The sequence below is a fragment of the Pelodiscus sinensis genome, chromosome 7 (assembly GCF_049634645.1).
Source record: "Pelodiscus sinensis isolate JC-2024 chromosome 7, ASM4963464v1, whole genome shotgun sequence".
NCBI classification, from domain to species: domain Eukaryota; kingdom Metazoa; phylum Chordata; order Testudines; family Trionychidae; genus Pelodiscus; species Pelodiscus sinensis.
In genome coordinates, this window is record NC_134717.1 from 74,669,734 (window position 1) to 74,691,259 (window position 21,526).

A 21,526-nucleotide genomic window follows, 5' to 3' on the forward strand; every position below is an offset into this window, starting at 1 on the left:
GCGTTAATGTCTCTCTTAATATTTTGTGAGTCCTGTAGTGGTGCTTGATGTGTTTTAGGAGTCACCAGAAACTGGCCGCAGCTGTAGGTAGGTAGGCCTTGTTTGCAAATCTAAACAAACATACATGGCTATTTGGGAGCCAACTGTTTCTGTATTGGGTCACACATTGTTTTTGTCGCGTAACAAGCAACAGACAGCAATGACTCACAAGCTTGTGCCTTTGGCTGCTGCTTTCCTCGGAGTGGGGGGATGTGGTCATGGAGTTTACAGAGTAGCAGAGGATGAGTCGTTCCTCCTCCTTTTTCTCTTTGGAAGTTACAGTGAATGGATTTGTATAGAGTTAGTTCTAAAACTCAAAAGAGAGGAAGGTGTGACATGAGAGCAGCAGAATAAGGACAATGGACTTCAAAAAAGGAAACTTTACAAACCGATAGGTATGATCACTGGGAAGAAAATCTAAGAGACCACCAGGAGAGTTGGCCATTTGCTGAAGGCACATCTGCAAGTTACCCAGATGTGAAGGACAGACAAGTAAAGGCCAATGTGGGTGTATCAGGAGTTCTTTCATGATCCTAAAAACAAAAAAGAATCCTACAAAAAATAGAAATATGGAGGAGTACAAAAGAATAAGCACAAACTTATAGGGACAAAAGAAGAAAGGCTAAAGCACAAAATGAGTTAAAAGATAGTAAGAAGAAGTTCCATAAAAACATTAGGAGCTAGAGAAAGAAGATGGAAAAGTGTGTATCTTAACTACTTGGAGGGTAAGAAGTGCTAATGACAGATGACACCAAGGAGGCAGAGAGAGTTTTTAATGCAAATTTTGCTTCAGTCTTCATTGAAATGAGAAACTGTGACCGAATGCTTAACACAATTAACATAACAATAAAGGTGAAGGGACACAAGCCGGAATAGGGAAGGGACAGGTTCAATAATATTGAAATAAGTTGATGTATTCAAGTGGGCAGGGTCAGACAAAATCACCCTTTGCTACTTAACAAATACTTGGAAGATCTGTGATTTCATCAATGCGAATAGTCTCACCACCAATGCAGATTGCAACTTTTCCCACGCCGTCCAGTTTTGTGTGGTTCTCGTCCATATCATTCCATGAATCCTCCATAAAGGAACCATCCAACGTGCTGAAGGCCTTCCTCATGATTTTTTTATGTCTTGTGGATACTGTGGCAGGGTCAGGCCAGAGAGCTGCTGCAGAGGGGGGGAAAGGCAGCCCCAAAAGGGTAAAAACCTGTAATTAGAAGCAGAGGGATGCAGGAGAATTAGATGCAGCTGGGAAGGAGCTGGCTCAGGCAGATTGGGGCCAGCTGATTTCTCTGTTGACTGGCTGAAGACCTTTAAAAGCCTCAGCAGTTGGAAGCAGGGGGAGAGAGTGAGAGGATGGAAGAGGGGTGAAGGAGAGACAGGCAGCCAAAGGTTAAAGAGCAGTTCATTCCAGCATTAGAACAGAAACAGCCAGGGAAGGAGTCCGAGGAGGTGTGACCAGGCTTCCTACTGCAGAGACTTGCTGCAAACCCCAAACTCTGGGGTTGGGAGTGAGAGGCTAGCTCCAGCGGTGGCCTGGGTAAGAGGGGCCCTTGCACAGTACCAATGGATTATATGTCCATCTGCTGTCTCTGTCTCACTACATGGCCAGTCCATCTCTTTTTCTGATTGTACATAACTTGGATGATATCGTTGACACTGTTTTTTGTGCGCAAATCATTGATAGTAACATGCTGTAGCCTACTTACACCCACTATGCATCTTTCCATTGCTCTTTGGGTGGTTTGCAGCTTTAATTCTTCTTTAAGTGCCGTGTTCCAGGTTTCGCAGCCATACAGCATTACCGGAAGGGTACTGGTGTTAAAGAGATGGGCTTTCACAGTGGTGGAAAGTTTGCAATCAACGAAAACGCTGCATTTTGTTCCACTGACATCCACTGCAGAAGATGAAGAAATGGAAAGGTTCTATGGAGAACCTGATAGGATTCTTCAGACTAAAACAACATACATGGTGGTGCTTGATGACTTCAGTGCCAAGATGGGTGTAGTAGAAGAACGAGAAAACGACATTGGACAATATGGCTTGGGTATGAGAAATGAAAGATGCCAAAGGCTGGTTGACTACGCAGAAGCCTCACGTCTATATATCATGAACACCTTCTTCAAGAAGAGGGTTGGAAGGCAATGGACTTGTGGTGAGTGCTAAATGATGTAATAAGAAAGGAAATTGATTATGTCCTGGTGGACAAGAGGCAACTGGTTACAGATGTAATGGACATTTTAGAATTGGCTGTCTATATACAGTCAGATCATGGACTGGTTAGAGAGAGGGTCAAAATAAACATCATACAGGAAGAAAGGGTGAAGGTGAGAATTAGGCACTGCATGCAGGTACAACAGTTCTGCTCAGATCTGTTAAAGTATGCTGTCAACTCAGAGCCATGGGAAATGGACAAAATCAAAGATAATGATTCCAATTACTATGGCTTTTTAGCAAAGTTCAACAAACATAAAACTGCTGCCACTGTGAAGAAGCCAGAGGAGTCCAGAAGCAGTCTTACCCAGCAAATGCTTGATTTTCTTGCCAAGTGGAGAGACATGGCAGCCAAGGGCGATACCGGCCTGGAGTATAAGCTCATCTGTAAAATGTTGAGGAGAAAGATGATAGATTATGAGCAGTAATCGCTTTGCAAAACAGCAAAATCATCAATCTGCCCTGGTAGTCTGCATGTTCAATGTGCTTTCACTTAGTTGATAATTGTTTGGAGCTTCTGAGTCTCTGGCCCATCCTTTGACCATTTGGGCATGCAGTGTCCTTCACATTTGTCTCTCCTAAAACATTCTCTCTCTCATTCACACAAACAATACATTTACACAATTGCAGCATGGGACAAAAGGGTATTTCTAGTCACTTTAACAAAGTTACAAAGTCTTTCAACATTAAACTTCTTTTTATCTATTACAAGGCCTTGCCTAATATTAATATCATTATGTATTAAAATATTCCATCCCTTTGCTTTAACATCAGAACATGATAACATCAGTCAGAGCTGACACTAAGTTAACAAAGCTGCCTGGCCTGTCTGAGGCCTACATCTTGCTGCGTCTAGACTGGCATGATTTTGCAGAAATACTTTTAACGGAAAAGTTTTTCCGTTAAAAGTATTTCTGCAAAAGCGCGTCTAGATTGGCACGGATGCTTTTGCGCAAAAGCATCCGTGGCCAGTCTAGATGCGACTTTGCACAAGAAAACCCCGATCGCCATTTTAGCCTCTGGCGAGGTCTGTGCAGTCCTGCCTTACGGCACCCCCCCTCCCCTTTTTAGTCTCTCCAGGTAAATCCCCGGCTCACTCTCGCCGTCTCAGGTCTCTGGACACGCCGCCGCCCTCCGTTTGGCTGCTTGGTCTGTTATTGGCCGGCCCCTAGCCCGGCCGGGTTGGGCGCTTGCTGTCAGGTTGCTCCGTGCGCCCCCTGCGAGTCCCTCGCCGTCAGTAGCTTCGGCGTCTGGGGGAACCGTGGCTCGGGGCTCCTCCGAGCGTGCCGTCTCCACCTGTGGGGGGGTGAGAGCACAGCCAGCCCCTGCTCTCCTCCCCCCTTCTGGCTTCCGCGTGCGCCCTTTTGGGCGTCCCGGGCGGTGTCCCGCCCTCCTATGCTCACCGTGCCCAGAAGCCCGTCCTGGGTCCTAGTGCCCTCCCGCCGGGTGTCCTGCTCGCCTGCACCTGCGCAGGCAGTCAGCCCCTGTCCGCCTGTGGCAGCGGCAGCATTACCCTTGTTGACGGGTGCCGCTGGGCCGCCGACAATCGTCAGAGCTTTGGCCTCCCCTTCCCCGCCTGTCACCCGCGTATCAGGTCTCCCGGGTCGGGGCCCCCCACTGCGGCCATTTCCGGTCCTCCCCAGCTGCCGGCACCTGCCGGCCAGCTGGGTGGAGTGCGGGGATCGGCTTTCCCGTCACAAAGCCATAGGGGCTTTTTTGCACAAACAGTTCTTCCCTGTCCACACTGGCCCTCTTGCACAAGTGCAAGAGGGCTTTTTCCCAAGCGGGAGCATCGGAGTATTTGCGCAAGAAGAATTGATTTTGTACATTACAAAGTCAGTGCTCTTGCACAAATTCCAGCGGCCAGTGTAGACAGCTGGCAAAATTTTGCCAGTCTAGACGCACCCCTTGTGTTTAAGTTTAATCCAAACCTTTTGCTATAACATGCATTCATTATAACTAACTGACTTATTATTTACACAATTACAAGGCTACAACTGATATACTATACCCTGGTGATACCAAAACTGGAATATTGTGTCAGTTCTGAGTGCCATACTTTATAAAAGATGACAAACTGGAAGAATCTAGAGGAGAGCAACAAGAATGATTAAAGGGTTAGAAAACCTGACCTATGAGAGAAGGTTAAAAACTGGGTGTGTTTAATTTTGAAAAAAGAAGTCTGAGAGAGGATTTGATAGGAGTCTTCAAATATGTTCAGGACTGTTATAAAGAAAACAGTGACCAAGAGTTTTCCATCTTTGCATACAATAGGCCAAGAAGTAATCCGCTTAATTTGCTGTAAGGGAGAGTTAGGTTCGATATTAAGAAAAACTTCTTACCTCTAAGGATAGCTAAGTACCAGAAGAGGTTCCCAAGGGAGATTGTAGACCTATGGAGGTTTTTATGAACAAGATAGACAAATACCTATTAAAGATGGTTTAGGGTTATTTGGTCCTGCTTCACCATGGGAGGTGATCTCTGGAAGTCCTTTCTATCACTACATTTATAAGAGTCTATGATCTCAGAAGTTCTCTGGAGTGGAGTCAGCATCTAGGCATACTGAACATTTCTGTCTCTGAGGAGCCATTTTCTTTTTTGGACTCTACTGGATTCCAAATAGTAGACTCCTCTGTCTCCACTCCTAGCCTCACTCCCACCTCCTGTCCCCCACCCACCCCAATTTGGAAAAAATACAGAATACCCCTGAATTCTGACTTCCATTTACATGTTGCACAGAAGTCCCTCCTTACTGGAATCTCATTTTCCAATGATTGGTCGAGGTGGGAATGAGGGAGGAAACTAAAATATATGTGGAACAAAGCAGAGAGCCTGGAAGCAACTGGTTATGCTGTTGTAAAAAGAAAGTCCAGGTGCAATCTCTCCAGTGCGGATACTGTCTGCCTTTCATACAGATGTCTTCATGTAAAGCTCCCGCTGGCATCCCATTCCCTTTGTGTATCTGTGCATAGAGAACGAGAATGAGCGACACTATAAATTAATATCCATTGGAATGACAGCTGCTTGTGTCTCGCATAGCTCAGAACACGTGCCCTGATGTAGAGTGATTAGTTCGTTATAAGACTGTAGAGTTGGATATTCATGCTTGATCAATTACAGACAAACAACAGATTATTTTACCACTACCAGGGTGGGGAGGATAAGGGAAGATCTTTAGTAACTGCATTTTCAATAGCCACAAGCAGTTTGGGATCTGGCTTGCAGAGGGGCTGCAAACCAACAGCCCCCAGCAAAGTCAGTGATTGCTGTGAATCCTCTGGCCCTCTGAAATTTAGTCCTGGGTTTATTCTACGAGCATCCTAGTGCAGCAGAGATGTAGATGCAAATGCCCAAGGCTAGGCTTAGCTGGTGCCTCCCAATATCCAAGTGTGTAACAATGCAAAGCATTATGCGCTAGAACCTCTAGCCATAAGGAGTTGTTTAATTTTGTTTTGTCCCTAATTGTCTTCTTTCTCCCAGTTAAGCAATAAGGTGCTTGTCAGATGAGTGTCCAATTAGTAGCTGTAATGAGCGACGAGGAGTCCTGTGGCACCTTATAGACTAACTGAAGTGTAGGAGCATAAGCTTTCGTGGGCAAAGACCCACTTCGTCAGATGCATGTAGTGGAAATTTCCAGAGGCAGGAATAAATATGCAGGCCAGGATCAGGCTGGAGATGACCAGGTGGATCCAATCAAGGAGGATGAGGCCCACTTCTAGCAGCTGATCTGGAGGTGTGAATTCCAAGAGAATAGAAGCTGCTTTTGTAGTTAGCAAGCCATTCACAGTCTTTGTTTAATCCAGAGTTGATTGTGTCAAACTTAAAGATGAACTGTAGCTCAGCAGTTTCTCTTTGAAGTCTGGTCCTGAAGTTTTTTTGCTGCAGGATGGCTACTTTTAGATCTGCAATTGTGTGTCCAGGCAGATTGAAGTGTTCCCCTACAGGTTTTTGTATGTTGCCATTCCTAATATCAGATTTGTGTCCATTGATTCTTTTACGTAGGGACTGTCCTGTTTGGCCGATGTATATAGCAGTGGGGCATTGTTGGCACATGATGGCATATATTACGTTGGTGGATGTGCAGGAGAATGTACCAGTGACAGTATGGCTGATCTGGTTAGGTCCTGTGATGGTGTTGCTGGTGTATATATGTGGGCAGAGTTGGCACCAAGGTTTGTTGCAAGGATTGGTTCCTGAGTTCGAGTTCGAGTTATTATGGTGCGGTGTGTAGTTGCTGGTGAGAATATGCTTCAGGTTGGCGGGTTGTCTGTGGGCAAGGACCGGCCTACCTCCCAAGGCCTGTGAGAGCGAGGGATCATTGTCCAGGATGGGCTGAAGATCACTAATGATGCGTTGGAGAGGTTTTAGCTGGGGACTATAGGTGATGGCCAGTGGTGTTCTGTTGGTTTCTTTCTTGGGCTTGTCCTGTAGCAGGAGGCTTCTGGGTACACGTCTGGCTCTGTCAATCTGTCTCCTCACTTCCTCGTGTGGGTATCGCAGTTTACAGAATGCTTGTTGAAGGTCTTGTAGGTGTAGGTCTCTGTCTGAGGGGTTGGAGCATATGCGGTTGTACCTCAGTGCTTGGCTGTAAACAATGGATCGTGTGGTGTGTCCGGGATGGAAACTGGAGGCATGCAGGTAAGTATAGCGGTCGGTAGGTTTTCTGTATAGGGTGGTATTGATATGACCGTCACTTATTTGTATCGTGGTGTCCAGGAAATGGACCTCCCGTGTAGATTGGTCCATGCTGAGGTTGATGGTGGGGTGGAAGCTGTTGAAATCATGGTGAAATTCTTCCAGAGTCTCCTTCCCATGGGTCCAGATGATGAAGATGTCATCGATGTAGCGTAGGTAGAGAAGGGGTGTAAGTGGACGAGAGCTGAGGAAGCGTTGTTCCAGGTCAGCCATAAAAATGTTGGCGTATTGTGGGGCCATGCGGGTGCCCATAGCAGTGCCACTGGTCTGGAGGTATATGTTGTCACCAAATCTGAAATAGTTGTGTGTGAGGATAAATTCACAGAGTTCAGCCACCAGTTGTGCTGTGGCATCATCAGGAATACTGTTCCTGACAGCTTGTACTCCATCTGCATGTGGGATGTTTGTGTAGAGAGCCTCTACATCCATGGTGGCTAGGATGGTGTTTTCTGGAAGATCACCTATGCATTGTAGTTTTCTCAGGAAATCCGTAGTGTCACGAAGGTAACTGGGAGTGCTGGTGGCATAGGGTCTGAGCAGAGAGTCCACATAGCCAGACAGTCCTTCAGTAAGAGTGCCAATGCCCGAGATGATGGGGCGTCCAGGATTTCCAGGTTTGTGGATCTTGGGTAATAGATAGAACAACCCTGGTCGGGGCTCTAAAGGTGTGTCGATTTGTTCCTGTGTTTGTTTGGGGAGTGTCCTGAGCAGATGGTGCAGTTTCTTAGTATATTCCTTAGTGGGATCTGAGGAAAGTGGCCTGTAGAATTTGGTATTGGAGAGTTGTCTGGCAGCCTCCTTTAGGTAGTCAGGCCTGTTCATGATGACAACAGCACCTCCTTTGTCAGCCTCTTTGATTATAATGTCAGAGTTGTTCCGGAGGCTGTGGATGGCATTGCGTTCTGCACGGCTGAGGTTACCAGGCAAGCGATGCTGTTTTTCCACAATTTCTGCCTGTGCACGTCGGCGGAAGCATTCTATGTAGAGGTCCAGACTGCCATTTCGGCCCTCAGGAGGAGTCCATGTGGAGTTCTTCTTCTTGTGCTGTTGGTGGGAAGGTATCTGTGTGTCAGTGCACTGTTCAGTGTCGTGTTGGAAGTATTCCTTGAGACGGAGACGGCGAAAGTAGGCTTCCAGATCACCGCAGAACTGTATCATGTTAGTGGGGGTGGCGGGGCAAAAAGAGAGTCCCCGAGATAGAACAGATTCTTCTGCCGAGCTGAGTGTGTAGTTGGAGAGATTGACGATATTGCTGGGTGAGTTAGGGGTACCATTGTTGTGGCCCCATGTGGCAGGTAGGATTTTAGACAGCTTACAGTCCTTTTTCCTCTGTAGAGAAGTGAAGTGTGTAATGTAGATCTCCTGTCTTGTTTTAGTAAAGTCCATTTGTGCAGAAGGTTGGTGTTTTATGAGAGACTCCAGATTGGAGAGCTCTTTTTTGATGTTTTCCTGTTTGCTGTACAGGATGCTGATCAGGTGGTTCCTCAGTTTTTTGGATAGTATATGGCATAATCTCTCACTGTAGTCTGTGCAGTATGTAGATAGCAATGGATTTTTCACCTTCAGTCCATTTGGTATAATGTCCATCCGTTTGCATTTGGAGAGAAAGATGATGTCTGTTTGTACTTGTGCAAGTTTCTTCATGAGGTTGATAGATTTCCACTCCATACGGCTAAATGCAGTGCCTTGCATGGTGTCAAGTATCAGAGGGGTAGCCGTGTTAGTCTGAATCTGCAAAAGCGACGAGGAGTCCTGTGGCACCTTATAGACTAACTGAAGTGTAGGAGCATAAGCTTTCGTGGGCAAAGACCCACTTCGTCAGATGCATGTAGTGGAAATTTCCAGAGGCAGGAATAAATATGCAGGCCAGGATCAGGCTGGAGATGACCAGGTGGATCCAATCAAGGAGGATGAGGCCCACTTCTAGCAGCTGATCTGGAGGTGTGAATTCCAAGAGAATAGAAGCTGCTTTTGTAGTTAGCAAGCCATTCACAGTCTTTGTTTAATCCAGAGTTGATTGTGTCAAACTTAAAGATGAACTGTAGCTCAGCAGTTTCTCTTTGAAGTCTGGTCCTGAAGTTTTTTTGCTGCAGGATGGCTACTTTTAGATCTGCAATTGTGTGTCCAGGCAGATTGAAGTGTTCCCCTACAGGTTTTTGTATGTTGCCATTCCTAATATCAGATTTGTGTCCATTGATTCTTTTACGTAGGGACTGTCCTGTTTGGCCGATGTATATAGCAGTGGGGCATTGTTGGCACATGATGGCATATATTACGTTGGTGGATGTGCAGGAGAATGTACCAGTGACAGTATGGCTGATCTGGTTAGGTCCTGTGATGGTGTTGCTGGTGTATATATGTGGGCAGAGTTGGCACCGAGGTTTGTTGCAAGGATTGGTTCCTGAGTTCGAGTTCGAGTTATTATGGTGCGGTGTGTAGTTGCTGGTGAGAATATGCTTCAGGTTGGCGGGTTGTCTGTGGGCAAGGACCGGCCTACCTCCCAAGGCCTGTGAGAGCGAGGGATCATTGTCCAGGATGGGCTGAAGATCACTAATGATGCGTTGGAGAGGTTTTAGCTGGGGACTATAGGTGATGGCCAGTGGTGTTCTGTTGGTTTCTTTCTTGGGCTTGTCCTGTAGCAGGAGGCTTCTGGGTACACGTCTGGCTCTGTCAATCTGTCTCCTCACTTCCTCGTGTGGGTATCGCAGTTTACAGAATGCTTGTTGAAGGTCTTGTAGGTGTAGGTCTCTGTCTGAGGGGTTGGAGCATATGCGGTTGTACCTCAGTGCTTGGCTGTAAACAATGGATCGTGTGGTGTGTCCGGGATGGAAACTGGAGGCATGCAGGTAAGTATAGCGGTCGGTAGGTTTTCTGTATAGGGTGGTATTGATATGACCGTCACTTATTTGTATCGTGGTGTCCAGGAAATGGACCTCCCGTGTAGATTGGTCCATGCTGAGGTTGATGGTGGGGTGGAAGCTGTTGAAATCATGGTGAAATTCTTCCAGAGTCTCCTTCCCATGGGTCCAGATGATGAAGATGTCATCGATGTAGCGTAGGTAGAGAAGGGGTGTAAGTGGACGAGAGCTGAGGAAGCGTTGTTCCAGGTCAGCCATAAAAATGTTGGCGTATTGTGGGGCCATGCGGGTGCCCATAGCAGTGCCACTGGTCTGGAGGTATATGTTGTCACCAAATCTGAAATAGTTGTGTGTGAGGATAAATTCACAGAGTTCAGCCACCAGTTGTGCTGTGGCATCATCAGGAATACTGTTCCTGACAGCTTGTACTCCATCTGCATGTGGGATGTTTGTGTAGAGAGCCTCTACATCCATGGTGGCTAGGATGGTGTTTTCTGGAAGATCACCTATGCATTGTAGTTTTCTCAGGAAATCCGTAGTGTCACGAAGGTAACTGGGAGTGCTGGTGGCATAGGGTCTGAGCAGAGAGTCCACATAGCCAGACAGTCCTTCAGTAAGAGTGCCAATGCCCGAGATGATGGGGCGTCCAGGATTTCCAGGTTTGTGGATCTTGGGTAATAGATAGAACAACCCTGGTCGGGGCTCTAAAGGTGTGTCGATTTGTTCCTGTGTTTGTTTGGGGAGTGTCCTGAGCAGATGGTGCAGTTTCTTAGTATATTCCTTAGTGGGATCTGAGGAAAGTGGCCTGTAGAATTTGGTATTGGAGAGTTGTCTGGCAGCCTCCTTTAGGTAGTCAGGCCTGTTCATGATGACAACAGCACCTCCTTTGTCAGCCTCTTTGATTATAATGTCAGAGTTGTTCCGGAGGCTGTGGATGGCATTGCGTTCTGCACGGCTGAGGTTACCAGGCAAGCGATGCTGTTTTTCCACAATTTCTGCCTGTGCACGTCGGCGGAAGCATTCTATGTAGAGGTCCAGACTGCCATTTCGGCCCTCAGGAGGAGTCCATGTGGAGTTCTTCTTCTTGTGCTGTTGGTGGGAAGGTATCTGTGTGTCAGTGCACTGTTCAGTGTCGTGTTGGAAGTATTCCTTGAGACGGAGACGGCGAAAGTAGGCTTCCAGATCACCGCAGAACTGTATCATGTTAGTGGGGGTGGCGGGGCAAAAAGAGAGTCCCCGAGATAGAACAGATTCTTCTGCCGAGCTGAGTGTGTAGTTGGAGAGATTGACGATATTGCTGGGTGAGTTAGGGGTACCATTGTTGTGGCCCCATGTGGCAGGTAGGATTTTAGACAGCTTACAGTCCTTTTTCCTCTGTAGAGAAGTGAAGTGTGTAATGTAGATCTCCTGTCTTGTTTTAGTAAAGTCCATTTGTGCAGAAGGTTGGTGTTTTATGAGAGACTCCAGATTGGAGAGCTCTTTTTTGATGTTTTCCTGTTTGCTGTACAGGATGCTGATCAGGTGGTTCCTCAGTTTTTTGGATAGTATATGGCATAATCTCTCACTGTAGTCTGTGCAGTATGTAGATAGCAATGGATTTTTCACCTTCAGTCCATTTGGTATAATGTCCATCCGTTTGCATTTGGAGAGAAAGATGATGTCTGTTTGTACTTGTGCAAGTTTCTTCATGAGGTTGATAGATTTCCACTCCATACGGCTAAATGCAGTGCCTTGCATGGTGTCAAGTATCAGAGGGGTAGCCGTGTTAGTCTGAATCTGCAAAAGCGACGAGGAGTCCTGTGGCACCTTATAGACTAACTGAAGTGTAGGAGCATAAGCTTTCGTGGGCAAAGACCCACTTCGTCAGATGCATGTAGTGGAAATTTCCAGAGGCAGGAATAAATATGCAGGCCAGGATCAGGCTGGAGATGACCAGGTGGATCCAATCAAGGAGGATGAGGCCCACTTCTAGCAGCTGATCTGGAGGTGTGAATTCCAAGAGAATAGAAGCTGCTTTTGTAGTTAGCAAGCCATTCACAGTCTTTGTTTAATCCAGAGTTGATTGTGTCAAACTTAAAGATGAACTGTAGCTCAGCAGTTTCTCTTTGAAGTCTGGTCCTGAAGTTTTTTTGCTGCAGGATGGCTACTTTTAGATCTGCAATTGTGTGTCCAGGCAGATTGAAGTGTTCCCCTACAGGTTTTTGTATGTTGCCATTCCTAATATCAGATTTGTGTCCATTGATTCTTTTACGTAGGGACTGTCCTGTTTGGCCGATGTATATAGCAGTGGGGCATTGTTGGCACATGATGGCATATATTACGTTGGTGGATGTGCAGGAGAATGTACCAGTGACAGTATGGCTGATCTGGTTAGGTCCTGTGATGGTGTTGCTGGTGTATATATGTGGGCAGAGTTGGCACCGAGGTTTGTTGCAAGGATTGGTTCCTGAGTTCGAGTTCGAGTTATTATGGTGCGGTGTGTAGTTGCTGGTGAGAATATGCTTCAGGTTGGCGGGTTGTCTGTGGGCAAGGACCGGCCTACCTCCCAAGGCCTGTGAGAGCGAGGGATCATTGTCCAGGATGGGCTGAAGATCACTAATGATGCGTTGGAGAGGTTTTAGCTGGGGACTATAGGTGATGGCCAGTGGTGTTCTGTTGGTTTCTTTCTTGGGCTTGTCCTGTAGCAGGAGGCTTCTGGGTACACGTCTGGCTCTGTCAATCTGTCTCCTCACTTCCTCGTGTGGGTATCGCAGTTTACAGAATGCTTGTTGAAGGTCTTGTAGGTGTAGGTCTCTGTCTGAGGGGTTGGAGCATATGCGGTTGTACCTCAGTGCTTGGCTGTAAACAATGGATCGTGTGGTGTGTCCGGGATGGAAACTGGAGGCATGCAGGTAAGTATAGCGGTCGGTAGGTTTTCTGTATAGGGTGGTATTGATATGACCGTCACTTATTTGTATCGTGGTGTCCAGGAAATGGACCTCCCGTGTAGATTGGTCCATGCTGAGGTTGATGGTGGGGTGGAAGCTGTTGAAATCATGGTGAAATTCTTCCAGAGTCTCCTTCCCATGGGTCCAGATGATGAAGATGTCATCGATGTAGCGTAGGTAGAGAAGGGGTGTAAGTGGACGAGAGCTGAGGAAGCGTTGTTCCAGGTCAGCCATAAAAATGTTGGCGTATTGTGGGGCCATGCGGGTGCCCATAGCAGTGCCACTGGTCTGGAGGTATATGTTGTCACCAAATCTGAAATAGTTGTGTGTGAGGATAAATTCACAGAGTTCAGCCACCAGTTGTGCTGTGGCATCATCAGGAATACTGTTCCTGACAGCTTGTACTCCATCTGCATGTGGGATGTTTGTGTAGAGAGCCTCTACATCCATGGTGGCTAGGATGGTGTTTTCTGGAAGATCACCTATGCATTGTAGTTTTCTCAGGAAATCCGTAGTGTCACGAAGGTAACTGGGAGTGCTGGTGGCATAGGGTCTGAGCAGAGAGTCCACATAGCCAGACAGTCCTTCAGTAAGAGTGCCAATGCCCGAGATGATGGGGCGTCCAGGATTTCCAGGTTTGTGGATCTTGGGTAATAGATAGAACAACCCTGGTCGGGGCTCTAAAGGTGTGTCGATTTGTTCCTGTGTTTGTTTGGGGAGTGTCCTGAGCAGATGGTGCAGTTTCTTAGTATATTCCTTAGTGGGATCTGAGGAAAGTGGCCTGTAGAATTTGGTATTGGAGAGTTGTCTGGCAGCCTCCTTTAGGTAGTCAGGCCTGTTCATGATGACAACAGCACCTCCTTTGTCAGCCTCTTTGATTATAATGTCAGAGTTGTTCCGGAGGCTGTGGATGGCATTGCGTTCTGCACGGCTGAGGTTACCAGGCAAGCGATGCTGTTTTTCCACAATTTCTGCCTGTGCACGTCGGCGGAAGCATTCTATGTAGAGGTCCAGACTGCCATTTCGGCCCTCAGGAGGAGTCCATGTGGAGTTCTTCTTCTTGTGCTGTTGGTGGGAAGGTATCTGTGTGTCAGTGCACTGTTCAGTGTCGTGTTGGAAGTATTCCTTGAGACGGAGACGGCGAAAGTAGGCTTCCAGATCACCGCAGAACTGTATCATGTTAGTGGGGGTGGCGGGGCAAAAAGAGAGTCCCCGAGATAGAACAGATTCTTCTGCCGAGCTGAGTGTGTAGTTGGAGAGATTGACGATATTGCTGGGTGAGTTAGGGGTACCATTGTTGTGGCCCCATGTGGCAGGTAGGATTTTAGACAGCTTACAGTCCTTTTTCCTCTGTAGAGAAGTGAAGTGTGTAATGTAGATCTCCTGTCTTGTTTTAGTAAAGTCCATTTGTGCAGAAGGTTGGTGTTTTATGAGAGACTCCAGATTGGAGAGCTCTTTTTTGATGTTTTCCTGTTTGCTGTACAGGATGCTGATCAGGTGGTTCCTCAGTTTTTTGGATAGTATATGGCATAATCTCTCACTGTAGTCTGTGCAGTATGTAGATAGCAATGGATTTTTCACCTTCAGTCCATTTGGTATAATGTCCATCCGTTTGCATTTGGAGAGAAAGATGATGTCTGTTTGTACTTGTGCAAGTTTCTTCATGAGGTTGATAGATTTCCACTCCATACGGCTAAATGCAGTGCCTTGCATGGTGTCAAGTATCAGAGGGGTAGCCGTGTTAGTCTGAATCTGCAAAAGCGACGAGGAGTCCTGTGGCACCTTATAGACTAACTGAAGTGTAGGAGCATAAGCTTTCGTGGGCAAAGACCCACTTCGTCAGATGCATGTAGTGGAAATTTCCAGAGGCAGGAATAAATATGCAGGCCAGGATCAGGCTGGAGATGACCAGGTGGATCCAATCAAGGAGGATGAGGCCCACTTCTAGCAGCTGATCTGGAGGTGTGAATTCCAAGAGAATAGAAGCTGCTTTTGTAGTTAGCAAGCCATTCACAGTCTTTGTTTAATCCAGAGTTGATTGTGTCAAACTTAAAGATGAACTGTAGCTCAGCAGTTTCTCTTTGAAGTCTGGTCCTGAAGTTTTTTTGCTGCAGGATGGCTACTTTTAGATCTGCAATTGTGTGTCCAGGCAGATTGAAGTGTTCCCCTACAGGTTTTTGTATGTTGCCATTCCTAATATCAGATTTGTGTCCATTGATTCTTTTACGTAGGGACTGTCCTGTTTGGCCGATGTATATAGCAGTGGGGCATTGTTGGCACATGATGGCATATATTACGTTGGTGGATGTGCAGGAGAATGTACCAGTGACAGTATGGCTGATCTGGTTAGGTCCTGTGATGGTGTTGCTGGTGTATATATGTGGGCAGAGTTGGCACCGAGGTTTGTTGCAAGGATTGGTTCCTGAGTTCGAGTTCGAGTTATTATGGTGCGGTGTGTAGTTGCTGGTGAGAATATGCTTCAGGTTGGCGGGTTGTCTGTGGGCAAGGACCGGCCTACCTCCCAAGGCCTGTGAGAGCGAGGGATCATTGTCCAGGATGGGCTGAAGATCACTAATGATGCGTTGGAGAGGTTTTAGCTGGGGACTATAGGTGATGGCCAGTGGTGTTCTGTTGGTTTCTTTCTTGGGCTTGTCCTGTAGCAGGAGGCTTCTGGGTACACGTCTGGCTCTGTCAATCTGTCTCCTCACTTCCTCGTGTGGGTATCGCAGTTTACAGAATGCTTGTTGAAGGTCTTGTAGGTGTAGGTCTCTGTCTGAGGGGTTGGAGCATATGCGGTTGTACCTCAGTGCTTGGCTGTAAACAATGGATCGTGTGGTGTGTCCGGGATGGAAACTGGAGGCATGCAGGTAAGTATAGCGGTCGGTAGGTTTTCTGTATAGGGTGGTATTGATATGACCGTCACTTATTTGTATCGTGGTGTCCAGGAAATGGACCTCCCGTGTAGATTGGTCCATGCTGAGGTTGATGGTGGGGTGGAAGCTGTTGAAATCATGGTGAAATTCTTCCAGAGTCTCCTTCCCATGGGTCCAGATGATGAAGATGTCATCGATGTAGCGTAGGTAGAGAAGGGGTGTAAGTGGACGAGAGCTGAGGAAGCGTTGTTCCAGGTCAGCCATAAAAATGTTGGCGTATTGTGGGGCCATGCGGGTGCCCATAGCAGTGCCACTGGTCTGGAGGTATATGTTGTCACCAAATCTGAAATAGTTGTGTGTGAGGATAAATTCACAGAGTTCAGCCACCAGTTGTGCTGTGGCATCATCAGGAATACTGTTCCTGACAGCTTGTACTCCATCTGCATGTGGGATGTTTGTGTAGAGAGCCTCTACATCCATGGTGGCTAGGATGGTGTTTTCTGGAAGATCACCTATGCATTGTAGTTTTCTCAGGAAATCCGTAGTGTCACGAAGGTAACTGGGAGTGCTGGTGGCATAGGGTCTGAGCAGAGAGTCCACATAGCCAGACAGTCCTTCAGTAAGAGTGCCAATGCCCGAGATGATGGGGCGTCCAGGATTTCCAGGTTTGTGGATCTTGGGTAATAGATAGAACAACCCTGGTCGGGGCTCTAAAGGTGTGTCGATTTGTTCCTGTGTTTGTTTGGGGAGTGTCCTGAGCAGATGGTGCAGTTTCTTAGTATATTCCTTAGTGGGATCTGAGGAAAGTGGCCTGTAGAATTTGGTATTGGAGAGTTGTCTGGCAGCCTCCTTTAGGTAGTCAGGCCTGTTCATGATGACAACAGCACCTCCTTTGTCAGCCTCTTTGATTATAATGTCAGAGTTGTTCCGGAGGCTGTGGATGGCATTGCGTTCTGCACGGCTGAGGTTACCAGGCAAGCGATGCTGTTTTTCCACAATTTCTGCCTGTGCACGTCGGCGGAAGCATTCTATGTAGAGGTCCAGACTGCCATTTCGGCCCTCAGGAGGAGTCCATGTGGAGTTCTTCTTCTTGTGCTGTTGGTGGGAAGGTATCTGTGTGTCAGTGCACTGTTCAGTGTCGTGTTGGAAGTATTCCTTGAGACGGAGACGGCGAAAGTAGGCTTCCAGATCACCGCAGAACTGTATCATGTTAGTGGGGGTGGCGGGGCAAAAAGAGAGTCCCCGAGATAGAACAGATTCTTCTGCCGAGCTGAGTGTGTAGTTGGAGAGATTGACGATATTGCTGGGTGAGTTAGGGGTACCATTGTTGTGGCCCCATGTGGCAGGTAGGATTTTAGACAGCTTACAGTCCTTTTTCCTCTGTAGAGAAGTGAAGTGTGTAATGTAGATCTCCTGTCTTGTTTTAGTAAAGTCCATTTGTGCAGAAGGTTGGTGTTTTATGAGAGACTCCAGATTGGAGAGCTCTTTTTTGATGTTTTCCTGTTTGCTGTACAGGATGCTGATCAGGTGGTTCCTCAGTTTTTTGGATAGTATATGGCATAATCTCTCACTGTAGTCTGTGCAGTATGTAGATAGCAATGGATTTTTCACCTTCAGTCCATTTGGTATAATGTCCATCCGTTTGCATTTGGAGAGAAAGATGATGTCTGTTTGTACTTGTGCAAGTTTCTTCATGAGGTTGATAGATTTCCACTCCATACGGCTAAATGCAGTGCCTTGCATGGTGTCAAGTATCAGAGGGGTAGCCGTGTTAGTCTGAATCTGCAAAAGCGACGAGGAGTCCTGTGGCACCTTATAGACTAACTGAAGTGTAGGAGCATAAGCTTTCGTGGGCAAAGACCCACTTCGTCAGATGCATGTAGTGGAAATTTCCAGAGGCAGGAATAAATATGCAGGCCAGGATCAGGCTGGAGATGACCAGGTGGATCCAATCAAGGAGGATGAGGCCCACTTCTAGCAGCTGATCTGGAGGTGTGAATTCCAAGAGAATAGAAGCTGCTTTTGTAGTTAGCAAGCCATTCACAGTCTTTGTTTAATCCAGAGTTGATTGTGTCAAACTTAAAGATGAACTGTAGCTCAGCAGTTTCTCTTTGAAGTCTGGTCCTGAAGTTTTTTTGCTGCAGGATGGCTACTTTTAGATCTGCAATTGTGTGTCCAGGCAGATTGAAGTGTTCCCCTACAGGTTTTTGTATGTTGCCATTCCTAATATCAGATTTGTGTCCATTGATTCTTTTACGTAGGGACTGTCCTGTTTGGCCGATGTATATAGCAGTGGGGCATTGTTGGCACATGATGGCATATATTACGTTGGTGGATGTGCAGGAGAATGTACCAGTGACAGTATGGCTGATCTGGTTAGGTCCTGTGATGGTGTTGCTGGTGTATATATGTGGGCAGAGTTGGCACCGAGGTTTGTTGCAAGGATTGGTTCCTGAGTTCGAGTTCGAGTTATTATGGTGCGGTGTGTAGTTGCTGGTGAGAATATGCTTCAGGTTGGCGGGTTGTCTGTGGGCAAGGACCGGCCTACCTCCCAAGGCCTGTGAGAGCGAGGGATCATTGTCCAGGATGGGCTGAAGATCACTAATGATGCGTTGGAGAGGTTTTAGCTGGGGACTATAGGTGATGGCCAGTGGTGTTCTGTTGGTTTCTTTAGCTGTAATGAGTTACAGTAATATGACTATGACTTCAATTCCAATTCCTTAGCAACTGTAATTGCAGAAACAGATTGCATCTCCCCTCCCCCCCCAAAAAAGAAGTTTAGCAATGTTTTTTAATGGAAATACCAATGGGGGTGAACAGCAATATTCAGCCAGTCAATGACCAGCAATTGCATCTGTGCTAGCAACAGCACCATCTAAACACCACTCAGGTAATTCTTCCTCTCATTAGGAGCACAATAATTCATAAGCACAAAATGATTAGGGGGCTGGAGCATATGACTTATGAGGAGAGGCTGAGGGAGTTGGGTCTGTTTATTCTGCAGAAGTGAAGAGTGAGGGGGGATTTGATAGCAGCCTTCAGCTTCCTGAAGGGAGGTTCCAAAGAGGATGGAGAGAGGCTGTTCTCAGTAATGACGGATGGCAGAACAAGGAGCAATGGTCTCAAGTTGTGGTGGGAGAGGTCCAGGTTGGATATTAGGAAAAACTATTTCACTAGGAGGGTGGTGAAGCACTGGAATGGGTTACCTAGGGAAGTAGTGGAGTCTCCATCCTTAGAGGTGTTTAAGTCTCGGCTTGACAAAGCCTTGGCCGGGTTGATTTAGTTGGGATTGGTCCTGCCTAGAGCAGGGGGCTGGACTTGATGACCTGCTGAGGTCTCTTCCAGCTCTATGGCTCTATGATTCTATGAAAGTGAATAGGGATTAGTGTGCTCTATTGTTGGTAGTGGGAGAATCAGGAGATTTGTGTTCTGACCACTGTGCCAATAATTGCATGGTGCATATAAGGATTTTTGTTCCTCAGTTTCTCCATCTTTGAAACAGTGGTATTACTAAGACTAGCCCACCTTTCCAAACCACTCTGAGCCCTGCTAGTGAAAGTTCCTACTATTATTAATTAGTGTTCTTTTTTTTGTACTGATATTGATTTTTGTTTGCTGCAGAATAAAGGTCCTCCCTTCTACCTTTAGCTGCTTTTCTCCCAGTCAGGTCTCTGGCATCCCCCTGCTCCTTGATCCCAGCACCCCACCTGACTTCTTCTGCTTTCTGTTCTAGCTCCTGCCTTTTAACCTCTGTCCTGTGACGCCAGCTGCCCACTCTGTTCATAACCCCTGTGCTGCAGTTCCATGCTCTACCTCCTTCCCTCAGCACTCTAATGCTGCTCAGAAGTCTGTCTAGTGAGTCGTCTCAGTCTCTTCTTTCATTATTCTCCCAAGACACCCTGCTCCACTCTCACTATCTCCCCAGCCCTCCTCCCAGCTGCTGCTGACTTATAATTTACCCCACCCGCCACTTCCTAAATTTTCCACCATAACAAAAAACTCAGGAATGAAGCAATTAATATGTATTATTTCAATAGGAGTGTTAAAAACAAAGCGCTTTTGCAACAACTTCCCACTCATAACTGCAGAGACTATTGTGAGGCAGAAAACTTATGAAATAGCAGCTGTAAAGTATATTAAAAAGCCTTTATTCACTGCCATCACAATGTGGCAAAAGAGACTTAAATACAGCTTTTCATTTGTTAACTAAAAGCTGCCATTCCTCAGTCTCTCTGATGATAATGATCCCCACAGTTACCATCAAGCTTGCACACACCCACAAGACATTGAGTTTCATACCAACTTTGCTCCATATATTCTTGATAGCAAGGCTCATAGCACCGCTCACTCCAGACACAGAGTGACCAAACCCTCCATGTATGACAACCGTGGCTGACACATGGAACCTCTCACAGAGAGAGGAGGTTCTACAAAGACACTACAATTCTTCTTACCTGTGTTGCAGTAGCATCTGTGTCCGGTGCAATACAGACATAGAACAAGAGACAGTCTCTGCCACTGGAGCTGTCAGTCAAAGAAAGACAGACACTAGGCAAGAAAGGATGGATTATTATCCCTCTTGTACAGATGAGGAACTGAGCCACATTGGGAATAAGGGTCCAACCCAGAGGTGATTGATTTCAATTGGTCTGGGTCACAGGTGACATGTCCAAGTCATTAGAGAGTCTGTGGCCATTAAACCCAGCTCTCCCGGTTCCCAGTCCAGTGCCTTAACTTTCTTCCTCTCAATGCGCCCTTTCTCTCTTAGGTGTAATTTTATTTTATTTTTGTTTACAAATTCCAAGCACTTATGGGCAACATTTTAAAATGTGAGCATCTAAAACTAGGCCTCTAAATCCATATTAAGAGTCTTAAATGAGTTGCCTGAGTTTTTTCAGAGGGGCCAAGTGCCTGCATCTCCCTTTGGAGCCAGATTTATGTGCTTGGACTAGAAAACATGGGGCCCATCACACAATAACCTGGAGAGAACCAGGTGTGGTTCCCAATCCCAGCCCACTAGGGAACTTTGTATTTCGTACTCCATGCCAGGAGCCACGTTATGCCACTGAGTGTTAAGCAGGCTCCACTGTTCATCTCAATGGGAAGTTCTGCTGAAAAGAATCCATGGCAGAACATGAGCCTAGGCATGTGAAGAGAAGATGCGCTCGCTCCTTTGATGGGGAAGGAGCCACTTGGCAGTGAGCAGCATGGACTAGGAGCCACCTGCCATCCACCTTGACCAGAAGGGCGTGAGTTCTCAGCGCCTGTGAGATGGGGGGGCAGGAGAGAAGACACAATGGGAAGCTAACCAGCACTTAAGTATCTGTGCGTGGGCGGCGCATAATATTCGAGGCCTGATTGAAGGGTCTTGCGCATCTCAGAGAAACTCTTATGAGGGGAATCTTTAACCCATTAAAACCATCTCCTGTCAGAGCCCAGCAGAGAGTCGATGTCACGTGCCATTACGGGTATAATGAGCAGACTCAGGCTGCGAAGTCAGCTCCCAATGCAAGACTGAAGTCTCCCAACACCTGGGGGAGGAGGACTCATGTTTTGGCTCAAGGTCCATGCTAACTCTAACTTCGAATCTGGTTGATTGGGTCTTCTCCCCTCTGTCATCCCCTCTTTTACCAATGGTGTGAAGGGCCTTTCTTGGGTTCGTTGGCTGGACGTCAGTTGGCCTATGGACAGCTCCCTTTGGAATTCACTAGTTGCCTTTTACCTTTGCTGCTTGTGGCAGCACTTAATGATGAAACTCGTCTCCAAACAGCATAGTATTTAGTAGAGTGGATGGAAATCTCTTAAATCTGATATTTGCAGGCTGGAATGAGGGGGGGGAAGGTTAGTTTATTCATGAAAAAACATGAATAGAAGGAAAGCAAAACCGTTTGTACCTTGGGGCTTCCTGTACTCTTCC

General features: G+C 46.8%; 1 long non-coding RNA gene across 2 annotated transcripts; it reads right to left on the reverse strand.

Annotated features, from left to right (window-relative positions):
- Positions 1–672: 672 nt before the first annotated feature.
- LOC142830257 (uncharacterized) lies at positions 673–21,269 on the reverse strand. Of its 2 annotated transcripts, none has more exons than XR_012905409.1 (4): positions 20,064–21,269; positions 3,354–5,218; positions 2,564–2,641; positions 673–1,939 (listed from the first exon to the last, which is right to left on the reverse strand). It is a non-coding gene; the product is annotated as an uncharacterized LOC142830257 (long non-coding RNA). The 2 variants fall into 2 exon arrangements; XR_012905408.1 differs by having other exon boundaries at positions 673–2,204.
- Between the last annotated feature and the right edge of the window lie 257 nt (positions 21,270–21,526).